The 14,699-nt window shown below is 45.2% G+C and overlaps 1 long non-coding RNA gene across 1 annotated transcript; it reads left to right on the forward strand.

Moving 5' to 3' along the window:
- Positions 1-5,095: 5,095 nt before the first annotated feature.
- LOC309328979 lies at positions 5,096-11,418 on the forward strand. Its single transcript, XR_014150980.1, has 2 exons — positions 5,096-5,300; positions 11,283-11,418. It is a non-coding gene; the product is annotated as an uncharacterized lncRNA (long non-coding RNA).
- Positions 11,419-14,699: the final 3,281 nt, after the last annotated feature.

Here is a 14,699-nt window from a genome sequence, read left to right on the forward strand (position 1 = left end):
CCGGAAGAGCCGTCCTCGATTCTTGCAAGCTTTGAAGAAGGACGGTTTGGAAGCTGGGGGGTGGGGAAGATAGCTGACGCCCCCTCCAGAGCCTGCCGGGCTCAGCAGGATTTTGCCCTTCCGCGTTCTGTTTTGCCCACACAGAGGAAGCAACATAAAGCCTTCTCTCTTTCTGGAAATAAGCTTTATTGATTTATCATAAACATACTGTATGCACAAACTCATAACATACAAACGACAACAAAATCACACACGGAGCATATTCAGTATTAAAAAAATAAATACAGAGATGCAGTTAACATATGGCCAAGATTCTAAGATGAGTCTTTATAGCCCAACCAGAAGGAGGAGTAAGTTATGGGAGGACTTCTATAAGACTCTCCCTATTTATTCCTGTATTCAAAAAATGGAGACCAGCCCGCTTCAAAACTGTCCGGTTTGGCTTCGCCCCACACACCAAGTCTGTGTCTGACCAGTCCTTCAAATAAAGCGATGTTCCATATAAGCCAAACGCGACAAGAGTGCCAGCCTTGGGTGCGCAATTCCTTCCACATTCTTCCGCATAGGAACTTTTGATTATTTTCAGTATGGGCTATTGCCAATCTGGCTGCGGACAGCAGCAACATAAGCACCAGATTTTTTAAAGAAGTTCTAGGAGGACTGGCATCGTTCTCTAAAGAAAAAAGGCCCATAGAAGATCTGAAGGCAAATATTGCCGAGTAATAGCTGCTGTCGTTGAGAAAACCCCGCGTGAAGTTTTCTGAAGAAGCCGCTTTCTGCACATCATGGCCTTGATCCGGCACAGAGCCGGATGGGACAGGCTCTTTCTTTCCCAAGCTTCTCAAGCTTCCGGATTGACTCCAAATGGGACAGGCTCTTTCTTTCTCAAGCTTCTCCGTCCTTTTGGGTTTTTAAGCCCGGTCGTTTCTCGGTCTGTCTGTCTCTCTCGCTCGGCTTTCTTTGTTCTAACGGAGCTCGGGCATAGCTGTCAACTCTTCCCTTTTCTTGCGAGGAATCCTATTCGGAATAAGGGAATTTCCCTTAAAAAAGGGAAACGTTGGCAGCTATGAGCTCGGGTTAGGCGGGAAAGTGATCCGGCCCTTTGCTTCGGAATCGTTACACGCAGGACATTCTTGCTTGAAAAGAACAACCCAGAAGTTCCTGCAAAAGGGATCCATTCTCCTCTCGTCCCCCCGCTTGCGTAATCTACTAGATCCCCCAGCTCTGGACCTTCTTAGAGCAAGATTTGCTCCTTGCTCAAACCTGACCCGTTTTGCCACTCCATCAAGCAGGGAGTTCGCGGGGTGATCCTAACTCTCTGCCACTGGCCCAAGAAGACCGACCTGCGGGCGACATTGTCTTCTGCCAGTCAGAGGGACCTCAATGACAGGAAGGCCCGGGAAGAGTTCAGAGAGAGTCCGCATCGCCGCGGGCTCGTTCATGGGCCGCCTGCCGCCCCCTTTGAAAGGCTGGTGGAGAAATCAGGAACACAGGCACGGCTGGTCTCTCTCTCCACGCCAAAGGCGAGGGACAGAACGAGCCTTGCTTGCAGTTTTTCAGCCAGCAGAGGAAAATAGGTTCCGGGGGCTATTTCTCCTTGTTGTTGTTGTTTATATTAATATTAAGTGGCAACAGTGTGTAGCAATATATATATAATATACATTTCCCCCTTGTTAGCCAGCAATACTATACCAAAGGGTCAACGAAAGGAAATTTTTAATTACAGCAGTTTATTATTATTATTCATTAAATTTGCATACCGCCCTTGGCCCTAAGGTCCCAGGGCGGTTCACAACAGAAAGATACAAAATGAGAATACAAAATACATAATAAAACAATAACAATAACCCCGCTCCCACGAACAAATTTCAAAAGCAATAGAATGTTGATTCTCTATGAAGGCATCCACGAAGAATGCTGTCAGGAAAAGTATTGGTGTCTTCTAGTCTGAATGGTCTGGTTTGTCTCTGTCTGTCCGTCGCTAACAGAGAGACATTATTCATGACGTCACAAGCAGCAGATCAGCCTTGAAAACCAGGCTCCGTTTACTGCCACGTGCCGCTGCTGCTGCTGTTGCCACTTACGGATTCCTCACTTCCCAGCTTCGATTCCTCACTTCCCAGCTTCGACATTTGCAAATCAGGGACTTTATATTTGCACTAATAATAATAATAATAATAATAATAATAATAATAATAATAATAATATAATATTATAATAATAATAATAATAATAATAATGATGATGATGATGATGATGATGATGTACTAATTATACCCCTCCCATCTGGCTGGGCTTCTCCAGCAACTCTGGGCGGCTTCCAACAAAATATTAAAATACAGTAATGCATCAAACATTAAAAGCTTCCCTAAACAGAATCTTTTGTCTGGTAAAGGCTGGGCGGGCGCTGGGCTTCCGGCACCCAGGAAACTAAGAAGACGAGAAGCCAGAAGACCACCACTCCTACCGCTGTGTTGGCTTGAGTGGTGGTCTTCTGGCTTCTCGTCTTGTGTGGAAGGCATGGAGGGGGGGCAGCAGCATTCTGCCAGGTCCACGTGGCCTCTGCTCACTGAGAGAGACAGGTGAGATGCGGTGCATAAAGGAGTCCCTTGGCCGCCCAGCTGCTACTCATCAGCTCTGCTGAGACAGCCACATCGCTTGCTCTTTGTCTCCTGTGAGGATTGTACTCTGGTCGTCCGTGTGGTTTTGGTCAGAAAGGAGCTTACCTCCTGTTGCTTGGAAACCTCAATATGTGGTTCACATGATGCACTTCAAGAAAGGAGACGTGGTCATGTCGCCCAAGCATTCATCCTAGTTGCTTCTAGTGATGTTTTAAAAACAGACTCAGCAGCTGGATCCTAGTACAGTGGTACCTCTGGTTACGAACTTAATTCATTCCAAAGGCCCATTCTTAACCTGAAACTGTGCTTAACCAGAGGTACCACTATAGCTAATGGGGCCTGCTGCTGCCATGCCGCCAGCACCCAATTTCTGTTCGCATCCTGAAACAAAGTTCTTAACCCGAGGTACTACTTCTGGGTTAGCGGAGTCTGTAACCCAAAGTGTTTGTAACCCGAGGTTACTGTACTTGTCTCCCAATTGCTAGGTCATTGGGCCCCCTTTTGTCTGGAGGAATCCAATGTAGGGCTAAGTTAAAGTTGCTTCTTCTCCTCACTCCTCTGGTGAAAAGTTTTGTGCCAGTGGAACATTGTTGCACTACAGAATGCAGAAGTAGGTTGTGATTAATGTTGCTGCACAACAGATTTAGCCCTTGTGCCCCGGGTTCTATTAGCACAACTGTTGTGCTGGATCCCTCTTGCATTGGAGCCCTTCTGCTTGCAGACACAGAGCAGAGGATTCAGCCTATAGTAACTAACAAATATCAGCCATACCTTACATTTAGCTAGCTAGCATTTTCTGTGCCTGCGTTTCTGCTTTTTAAATAACTTGATTAAGTGCACCTTTTGCCATGAAAGCAATCACACCCTCTGCCTCCTAAGTTTTAAGACACCACCAGAGTCATGCTACTAAATAGTTCCATGGTACTGAAGGAGGTGGCTTATCTTCAGGCTTACAATGCCTGGTAACAGAATTAGACCCTTTAAACCCAAATGTGTGGGAGAAATATGAGAGTAAACAGGCTGTGAAACCCTTTTAGCAGCGTAAAACACATATGTGCTTTTGCAGCTTACTGGAAGCTAGTATTTAGGCAATTCCTAAAAAATATATTCTTGTTTGTGGTCTGCTGACCTTCCCTTCTTTGTCCCCCATTGCTAAGAATGAACCACATATTTTAGTATGATAAACAAAAGGGTTTACTTACATTTAAGTGCAGGCAGCAAATACATCAGAGTAGTAGTATGCAGGTAAAATTACTTCTTAGTTATAAAATACAAAAGGCATTTCCAAAATGGAGTCTGGGCTCTGAGCAGAGCCCAGGCATGTGTGTCTGCTCCCATTGCTGGCTTGAAAGAAGAGAGAAAGAGCTCAGACAGGGAGGAAGTACATAAGATTATCTCCTTTGTTAGAAATTCCCACCAAAGCACTAAGGAAGTGACCTCATACAGTCCCTTTTATATTGATTCAGGAACTCTGAGCATCAGCCCCTCATCTGCCTGTCTGGCAATCATGCATTTGTGATTTTGTCTGGAAATCCCACACTTTTCAGCATGGCTGGTGTTCAAGTCCCACTGCAAGGGAAGGTCACAGCTGATTCAAGTGGGGCATAAAGGGCACTGCTGGTCAGATGGTTGGCGCTGTGGACTTTAAGCCCTGCTCTTGGCAGGAGTCAGCTCCCCTTGGCAGCACCAGTTAAGACTGAAACCTAGCCCAAGTGGGGCTTGCATTTGGTACCAAGTATAAAAGGTGCTGAGGACAAGCCCCACTTGACAGACACTTGTCTTTACTTGCTTCACACAAGATATCATAAATGATTTCATGTGTATGCATGACTTGAGGGAAATGGCCTAATGGACCAAATTAATATCTCTGCCGGACCTCATTTTGCTGGGAGTTTCCCATCACTGCTCTAAGGCTTGCATGGTTAGGAGAAAGAATGAGCTCAACCTTGTTGGTCACTGGCCAGTTGTCTGCACTCATTGCTACATGTGTCAAATGTGGATACCCTCCCCCCCCCATTTGTTCCAGCCTCATAAAGCTCCCATTTCTGCCCCTGACCATTTCCCCTCCTCCTCCTCAATGGGGGAAAGTGTCAGCGGTGCTAATCTCCTTCTGGCATCCGTTGGCTTTTGGAGTCTTCAAGCTTCACCTTTGACATATCCTTCTATGCAAAGGGAAACAACCTCTATCTACTGACCACAGCAAGCTGTCGCTATCCCAAGCACAGCAAAGAAGTCTATTATCAGCTGTGAATAAATAGCCCTTGCAAAACCCAGAAGCTGGAAAGGCCCGCTGATTTCAGAGAGTTGCACAATACCCAGGCTTCACTTCCATTGAACTGACTTGCCTTGCCTTGCCCTCCACTCCCCCTTTGTCTTTGCACTGTTTGACCTGCGCGCGCACACATACACACACACAGAGAGAGGGAGATTCTGTCTCCCCTGTGCTGTGGTTGTAATAATAATGAATAATAATAACCTGGATGTTTTGTTTCCCTGCTGTTCTTTTAAGCCTGCCATCAATAGAAATTCACATAGCAGCATTGATCAGTTTCAAGTGGAGGAACTGGAGGCTCTGGCTGGTCACTCCACTTGGGTTTGGGAGCAGAGAAACTCAAAGCTTCTGCATTCAAACTTAATCAGGTTCTTCTCAAAGCTGATAATCAGAGACCCTCAAACAAGGTAAGGACATTCTATTCAATGCATTGTATTTCACTACCAAAATAAAAAGCGGTCCAAGCAACCAAGTGAGAAGTTTGTGCTCTTGGATCAGTCCCATAAGAGACAACATCAAGACTAAAATATTACGAAGGCACCATTTCTTCCCCAAATTAGCCTCACCATTGGGCAGCAGTCAAGAATACTACTAATGAGCTTTAGCCTTGAACAATTTTCCTCAGCATGGATCACAGCTCCTTGCCTCCTTAACATGGAGGGTGAGAGAACAAATGGGTATCTCCAAGAACAGGTACCATGGCCTGGGCACCATGGGGCCAGGACAAGAGACGCAGAAGGGCACAATTCCAGCAGCTGTATCCTTTCGCCAGTTTGGCCAGGGAAAGTCAATGGCTGAAGCTGTCCATTACCACCAGCCTCTTGCCTAGAGGGGATGGACCTACTACCCCCACCCACAGGAGGCTTGTACAAACAAACAAACACATACACAACAGTTGGAGAGTGAAGGAGTTAGTTGGGGGAGGGGAGCACAATTTGTTTTTCCAGTGAAAGCAATTGTTTGTGAAAAACTAACCTGTAGAGAAACTTACTTGAAATGCAAATTGTATGAAAAATCCACTTTTAAAATAACATTGACTGCAAGAACCTCTTAAGGGTCTTTGCAGATGTTCTGCGTGTGTTCGTGATGGTGCCTGCTTTCCTACATGTGTGTGTGATTTATTATTTATTGATCAGGTTTTATAGCTACAGAGCTCCACAATATACTCTTGTGGATGTTTCCATCTCTTCCTGAGGAAGAATCAGCTCAGCTTCGGCTACGAGGAAGCCCACCTCACCAACATTTCACAATTCTTGTTAAGCGTATCAGCAAACATTTAGATAGGGGATGATGATGATCTCGTACCTGTCCTATACCTTATGGAAGGGTGGGTTACAATAATGTAAAAATGCAATATTAAAATGTCGAAACAATTCATAATCAAAATACGTTGCGTTCTAAAATATCTCTCTCAGATGTCAAAGGGCAGAGAAGTGTGTCTTCAGCAAATGACAAAAACTACACAATGGAAGTGCAAGGTGTACATGTGTGAGGAGGTAATTCCATAGCAAATGCCCTCTCCTGAGCCCCCCCCCAAAAGCCACCAAGGGAGATGGAATTACCATAAGGCCCCCTCTGCTGATTTTTACACCTGAGGTGGTGTATAGAAAAGGAGCTGATCTATATTTGTGGTTTTAGGCGCTTAAGACTTTAAACACTAATGTGCGCAATTTGAATTGGCCCCCAAATCAAACAGGTTCTAAAAGGAACCCCAGCCAGTAGCCTGGATCCTGCATTGTTAGACCAGCTGGCATTTCTAAGTTGTTCAAGGGCTGTTCAGAGGTGAGTGTATTGCAATAATCCAATCTGAAAGTTACCAGATCATAGAGCACAGTGACCCAGTCGCTTTCATTCAAAAGGTGCCACGAGTTCTCCACTTAAAATGTTGGTTCCAGGAGTGACCCAAACAACAGACCTGCTTCTTCTAGGGCAGTACAACCTCACGCATCTCCCCACCTCTTGGACCCAAGAACTTAGGAAGCATAACAGCTTCATCTTATCAGGCTTCAGCTTCAGTTTATTGGCCCATATCTAGCCAATCACTGCTTCCAAGCATAGGTCTAACACCTGAGCCACCTCTCCTCACTCAGGTGGAACAGAGAGAGAGAGAGAGAGAGAGAGAGAGAGAGAGAGGGTGCTGGGTGTCATCTGTGGTGCCTCATTCCAAATTTCCTGATGACAATAGATGTTTAACCAGCACGAGGGACAAGATGGAATCCTGTTGGACACAACAGGACGACTCCCATGGTGCTGAGCAATAGCCCCCTATTCACTACTTTCTGGAAACATTCCCCGAAAGAACAGAAATATAACCACTGCCCCCAAACCCCACCTCCTGGAGCCACTCTAGAAGGATAATGTGGTAAATAAATGACATCAAAAGCTGCTGAGAGGTCAAGGAGAAGAAGCAGACACACACACACCTGACACAGATCATCAGCCAGGAGGACCAAGGCAATTTCAAAATGAAACTGAAATGAGTCCAGATACTTAGTTTCCTCTGAGCTTAACTGCAGGTGGGTCACCCCACACTCTTGAGCACCTTGCCCCCAAAGGGGATATTCACCACCAGGAGATCATTGTCAAATGCTCTGAACTCTAAGGAGGTTCTCTCTCTCTCTCTCTCTCTCTCTCTCTCTCTCTCTCTCTCGGAAGAGGGAGCTGCCCAATTGTTTATTTATACATGTTAATTAATTATACAATATGCAGCTCTAAATTTGCCGACATTCAGAAGACAAATATTTAAAAATACTTAAAAGCCAGGAGAGAATGCAATAAAGGTACACACAAAAATGTAGAAGTACAGTGGTACCTCAGGTTACATATGCTTCAGGTTACAGACTCCGCTAACCCAGAAATATTGCTTCAGGTTAAGAACTTTGCTTCAGGATGAGAACAGAAATTGTGCTCCGGCAACGCAGCAGCCGGAGGAGGCCCCATTAGCTAAAGTGGTGCTTCAGGTTAAGAACAGTTTCTGGTTAAGTACAGACCTTCGGAACGAATTAAGTACTTAACCTGAGGTACCACTGTAATACCTAATTGTTCTGCTTAGTTTAATGCAGGATCACATCTTAATGTGAAATATGCAGTCTGACAGAAGCACAGGGCAGAGCAAGTGGCGGGAATCTGCCCCAGGATAAAAATAAATTCATCTCAGCCCATGTGCTCCATGGAGTTCTGAAAATTTAGCCACATACTAACAGCTAATACTCACTCTTTCTTTTCTTTCTTTCTTTCTTTCTTTCTTTCTTTCTTTCTTTCTTTCTTTCTTTCTTCCATTCCTTCTTCTAACCTATCCCTGATGGAAGTGTTTCCCCATTTATTTGTTTGTTTGTTTGTTTGTTTGTTTGTTTATAAATTCATAATCATACATAAATAATCATAAAAATGTGCACCCCACCACCGAGACCATTCCATTATAACTCTCCAACCTCCCAAAATTTTGACACCTCTTGTGCTGGTTTAACCCCTTTCCGTTTTAACAGTACAAATTCTACGAACACCCTCCATATTTCTTCAAAATCATTTCTCCTCCATATTCCCCTTCTTACCTTAATGGCACATGTTAATTTATCATTAATCGCTATATCCCAAACAAACCTCTTTGTACCATTCTTCCATTTTACATTCTGCTTGCCCCTTCCACTTCCTAGCTATCATAATTCGTGCAGCTGTCAATAATAACGAGGTTCTGTTAAGAAGGGGAGGCATCACTAGCTCCTTCAAGGTGGATGGTACCTCCCCGCCCCATTTTGGGGAGCTCTGGTGAACTAAGGATACAGAGGGCAGGTGGTTGGCTGCACTCCTACAAGGAGTGAGTCTTCTTCTTCTTCTTTTTTTTAAATAATATTTATTGAACATTTTCAAATATAACAGAAAAAAGAAAAAAGAAAAATAAAACATCCATTTTATAACCTTATTTTCATTGATATCCTTTCAGGACTTCCCCGCCCCACCCCCTTTTGTATTCCAATTCCTTCAAATAGATTCAACAAGTTCTTACCCCAAATTTTAAGCTTATTATGATTAACCCAATGTTAAAAAAATTTTTCCATCCCCTAAAATCGACCCCGCTCCCTTCCACGAGTTCCCCTCTTTAATATGCAGAACAGGTTAAAATAAAAAAAGATAGAAAAAAGAATAAAATATAGTTTAACACCCTTTGGATTCCAAAATCCCCCCCCCCCTTTCCCGGTTGCGTTCCCCAGTGTCCATCCCTGCTGTCATCCTGGAGATCCCACATCTAGGCCGAAATCCTTCACAAGTCCACTTTGCCGTCTTTTTAAAAGTCTTTGCCGCCTTTTTGGTCATCTTTAATTTTAAACGTCCAATCTTGGAAGAACTCTATCTCAAAAGGGCCCATTTTTTCCATCCAAATCTCTGTATTCAAGAGCAAAACCTCCAATTTTGTTTATTTAGACCTTTCAAATCTGGATGTCCCAAATGTTCCCACTTCCAACTTTATCCAATTCTTATTGTTCATGTTGTTCTTGTTATTCTCTCTCCTCACTTTCCTCTAGTTTCATTTCCTGCTCCCCTGCAAAAATGTTCTAATTCCAAAAGCTTCTAAATCCTCTACAGAGGCTTTGTTATTCAGGAACAAAACTTTACGTCAAGTCCCTTCCATTCTTCAATAGATAAATCCATTGTCTCCTTTAGTGTAGAGGCCTCTGTAGACAAAATAGTATTCCATTTCTGCAGTTTCCCAGGAGATAAAAAGTCCTATTCAAATTCCATACCAGCAATACTTGTAGTGTCCCACATCCCCTCTAGAGGGATTATAGTAACTCAGTTTCCTTCCAGATCACACCCAACAGCAAAAGTAACTTGTTATTCCTTATTTTAAACAGTTAATATCCAATTTGTAACAAATATAACCGGCAAAGTCCTCTTACAAAGTTCTCTTTTTATTCTTCAACTTTGACAGCTCCTTTGACAGCTGTCAAAGCCTCTGTTGCTCCTCTCCCGGCGCTCTCGCGGATCGCTCCCGGTTCACAGGGGGGTTGCCTTTTAGCTCACATTTTACTTTTCTCCTCCAGCCCAATCTTATAGTTTTCCATCGTGAAATTAGTAACTTTATCAAAATAAGGTAGCACTCGATCATATTTGTCAAATCCTTTGCTTTAAATCCTCTACAACCGGGGGGAGACTGACTTCCTTTTTGCACCTCCCCCGCTCGCTCCGAATTTAAAATTTTTTCCCCTTTTTAAGTCCAGTTTCCAATTACTCACGGGTTGTTCTTTTTGATCCAAATTTTCAATGGAAGAAGTCAGCGCTCTCCGCCAAATGGCATGCGGCTTCGCTCGGCAGGGGAAGCGGAGGACTCATAGCACCACACCCCCCCCGGCACCCGCTCCGCAGCCTTTAAAAAGGCTCCTTCGCGGGTCGGGGGCGCAAACGGTGCCCGCCGAGTCACCATGCCCATGGGTTTCAGCGCCCATGGTTTTTGAGGGTCCCCACGTCGCCGGCGCGGTAGGACCCAGCCCCTGCCGAGCTGGCTCCCTCCGGAGCTCGGAGGGAGTCCGCCATTCGGCGATGGCGCCAACCCGGAAGTCCTCCAAGGAGTGAGTCTTCATTCTCAGGCTGCAATAACTGAAACTGATCCTGTACAGATGGAACAGGCAATGCTCTGAATGTCTCTGTAGGACTTACTTTAACTGTGGCATCCATTTCTCCCTGAATCTGAACAACCTTTTCCCTAAAGCAGGCATGTCCAAAGTCTGTTTTGGGGGCCTAATCCGGCCCGCCAGTCAGTTTAATCCAGCCCCTGTGGCAGTTTATTTCCTGGGGTAAAATCCTAAAAAACCCTCAACAACTTCAACCCTAAGAAAAAGGTCAACAACCTTGGCTGGCCCTTTGGTCGACCCTCATGGCCCTTCACTTCATCAAATCTGGCCCTCTTTGAAGAAAGTTTGGCAACCAGTGCCCTAAAGTGCTTTGCAAAATTGTCATAGCAAGCTTCAGTAGGGGGCCAGAGCAATTATAGGCAAAATCCTATTCTTCACTTGAAACAGCTCTGCCAGATGCAATGGTGGTGAAAAAGTAAGCTTTCTTCATCACCACCAACATAGTTATGAGCTATAATGTGCTCTCATCCATGTTCGGTCAGCTTCAGATGGGCATTTATGTGGGACATTGCAGTCAAACTAAACCAATGCATACCCTTGCTAGTTAGTAAGTTTAAGGGCAAACAACCAGAGCAGCTTGATAGGCAGGCTCACACCATAGGAATGTAACTGATGGAGAGAGAGCTCTGTGTGATGTCATTTCCCCTGTTTCTAGTAATGGGAAGAAACAGGAGATATAAACCCTTTTCCTGTTGTTTTCTCTCTGTGTGTCTTCTTTTCACCATGATTCTGATGCTGATTGGACATGTTCCTAGGATCCAGGCACAAAGACGGACTTTAGAAACTAACCTCTGTACTTTTGTAATTAAGGATGCTGTACCTGCATATTTTTTACTGCTGCCTTTGCTGTGAACCAATGCAAGAACATTAAGTAAGAAAACACTATTTTTAAGACTTATTTCATAAGTTGTTGCCTGATTCTTTGTTATGCAAGGTAAAAAAAAAGGAAAGCTATCTTATTTCATAACCTGCAATTGCTCAGAATAAAAGGAGGCTTTACAGCTTATTTTCCTAAGATTTCATGCTGTCAAGAATGGGATTTTTAAAACTCTGTTTAAACCCACACACCTGGGAGACACACCTGGAGGGATAAATTGTAATTATTATAGCCACTCCAACCTAACAAAAAACCCACCCCACAACTTACACCACCTCCAATGTGCTTTGCATGCTCCACTGCAACAGAGATGGCACTCGGGAGCAACTGAATCAATGGTCCTATGCATCCCACCATTCCATAGTGAGACAATAGTCTCAACAGAAATGCCAGCCACGTCAACTGGAAAATCCCCCAAAGAAATCAGGAATCCATCAGATGCCGTAAGTCTCTGTGGTACAGTGCATGGAGAGCGGTCCCCTTGAAACATTCAATCCAAATGTCACCAGGGAGTGATGCATCCATGACAACAGACAATAGTAGCCATTCAATATTTGGATTTTGCAAATGGTTTTGAGGAAGTCTCTCACCAACTGCTCCTAAGAGAAACCACAAGATTCTCTTATGGACCAGTAAGTGCTTAAATTGTACAATGTAGCAGCAAAAATTAAACCAACTGTTTTCCTAACAGAAGGGAGTGTGGTATTCAACTACACCAGTGTGGTGTAGTGGTTAAGAGCGGTAGTCTCGTAATCTGGGGAACCGGGTTCGCGTCTCCGCTCCTCCACATGCAGCTGCTGGGTGACCTTGAGCCAGTCACACTTCTTTGAAGTCTCTCAGCCCCACTCACCTCACAGAGTGTTTGTTGTGGGGGAGGAAGGGAAAGGAGAATGTTAGCCGCTTTGAGACTCCTTAAAGGGAGTGAAAGGCGGGATATCAAATCCAAACTCTTCTCTTCTTCTTCTTCATGCATACACGACATGGAATTCAAAACTGATGGCAAAGAACACCAACTTGGCCACTGTGGAAAGGACATTGCAAGACAATAGTCAATGCAAATAAGTGCAAGATGATGGAGGCAAAATAAACAAGCCCATACTTCACATTATGCTGATGGGGTCTGGACTGCCTATGCAGGAAATCGGTCTTGTGTTTCTGAAGGGAGGATCACTGAAAACAATGCAATACAGCACAGCAGTGAAAAAACAGAAAAATTGAGGCTTTCTTAGAGGACACAAGGCCAGCCCAACCAAGAGGCAAACTGAGGCAACTGTGATTGCCTCAGGCAGCTGGATCCACTGGGGCAGCAGATCCCAAATGACCATCCTTTTTACCCCTTTGTCCCAATGTAGATTTACCCTCACCCCTTCTTCTCTGGCAGGGAGGAGGCACCATTTTGGGGTCCATCTCAGGTACTCTTTGGCCATCCCTGGGATAACAGGTCTAGCAGCCATTGGCCATGACCCTTAACTGACTTGGAGCCCCCCGTCCACACCAAATGCTCTTATTGTCCAACTGAAAACCTTGTGCTCTCAAAATTTCCTGGTTGCCCCATTGTTGTGCTCATAACATAAATGTGTTCCACATGTGGAATGTCCCCTTTTTGCTGTTGCAAAAGGCAAAGTGCTATGGATGCCACATGGCAGCACCACACACTCCACATATACTGGTGCCAATGCAGCAGAGACTGGCCCAGTAAGGAGAATGGGGGCATTGACCCACCAGCCTCAATTTGCCCTCAGCCAGCCCCCTTCCACCTTCCTGCCTTCTTACAATCAGCCCAGGGGGTGGTCCTGGCTGGCAGCGTCCTTCTCCTTCTCAGTCTGAGTCTTACCCGTGCAATGGATTGGGTTGGCCCCCTCCTCCAAATGCACCCGCTCTGTGTGAGATTAGCAGCCAAACTTAACAAATACACATTCTTGCTAGTTAGCATGAGAAGGGGCCAGGTCCACAGAGCAGTTTTCCTGATAGGCACTCAGACCATAGAAATGCAATTGGTAGAGAGGGCTCTGTGTGACGCCATTTCTCCTCCTGGAAAGGAAGAAGCATATAGCAGTTCCTGTTCCTCTTTCTCCCTCCCTTTGATCAGCACTGAATGCAGGTATTCCTCTGCTTGCTCCAGCTTCAAGGCATCTGGCTGAAGCTGGTTATACTTTAAATATAAGTGTTTTGCCTGCACAGTTTTTAATGCTATTGTTGCTGTAAACCAAAGTAAGTAAATCTTATTTTTAAACTTACTTCACACGTTATTGCCTGATTCTTTGTTAAGCGGGATAAGAATGGGGAAGCCAGCTTACTTCATAGATGGACTTACTCTAAACAAGGTTTTACAGCCTGATTCCTATGCTTTACATTTTGCTGCCAAGGAAGGGAATTTTGAAACTCTGTTCAACCCACACATGTGGACACCTGGAGGAATGAATTGCAATTAATATATCCTATCCTCCCCATTAAAGCCCATCCCACATGTTCCTCCACCCCTTGCAAAAAGAACTACACTTCCCAGGATTCCCTGGGGAAAGTCATGTGTTTCAAAGTTGGCTGAAAACTCTTTAAACATGAAAGGTGGATCTGCCCAAGGAAGAGGCAGCAAAGGCTCATTCCTCTAACCTGGCGCTCTAAACCAAAAAACGTTTCCCAGCAGTCTTCATACTGTTACGAGTTTGGAGGGGAGGAAGTGCACTGTGCAAGGTCCTTCCAACCCCAGGTAAGCCCCTGGAAGCCCTGATATCTCGCACCGCTTGGTTTAGAGACAGGTTGGTGGACTCAGGAAGCAAATCAGACCCGCGAGGAAGCTTCGATGACTTTTTTTCAGTGCTCTTTCTAGTGACAGAAAGGGGCAGAGACCAACCACAAGCTGCCCGCGTGAGATGGAGAAGTGGATGTCTGGACACTTGTGAGCCGCTTGCAGCCCCAAACCTACCCCATGGGGTTGTTGTGAAAATAAAGCGGGGGAGGGGCGGTAGGTACCCCCGCACTCTTTGGAAGGAGATGCGAGAGAGAGGAGGGGCACCAGCCTGAAGAGAAGGGGGAGGGCCCTGTGGCTCACACGGGCGTAGCCAGGGGAGTGCAGGGGGGCAGCTGCCCCCCCCAAATCAAGTAATATATAAAAATATTTATCTAACTGACCAATTGCGTCTCAGATAACTCGGTTTTGCCCCCCCCTTAACATAAAGCCTGCCCCCCTAAAATAAATCCTGGCTACGCCCATAGTGGCTCAGTGGGAGGAGCGCCTGCTGTGTGTCCCAGGTACAATTCCCACCGGAATCTCCTGCGGAGGTCCCTTGAACCTCTGGACAGCC

The sequence above is a fragment of the Podarcis erhardii genome, assembly GCF_964252035.2.
Source record: "Podarcis erhardii genome assembly, chromosome: 14".
In the NCBI taxonomy this organism is placed as follows: Eukaryota; Metazoa; Chordata; class Lepidosauria; order Squamata; family Lacertidae; genus Podarcis; species Podarcis erhardii.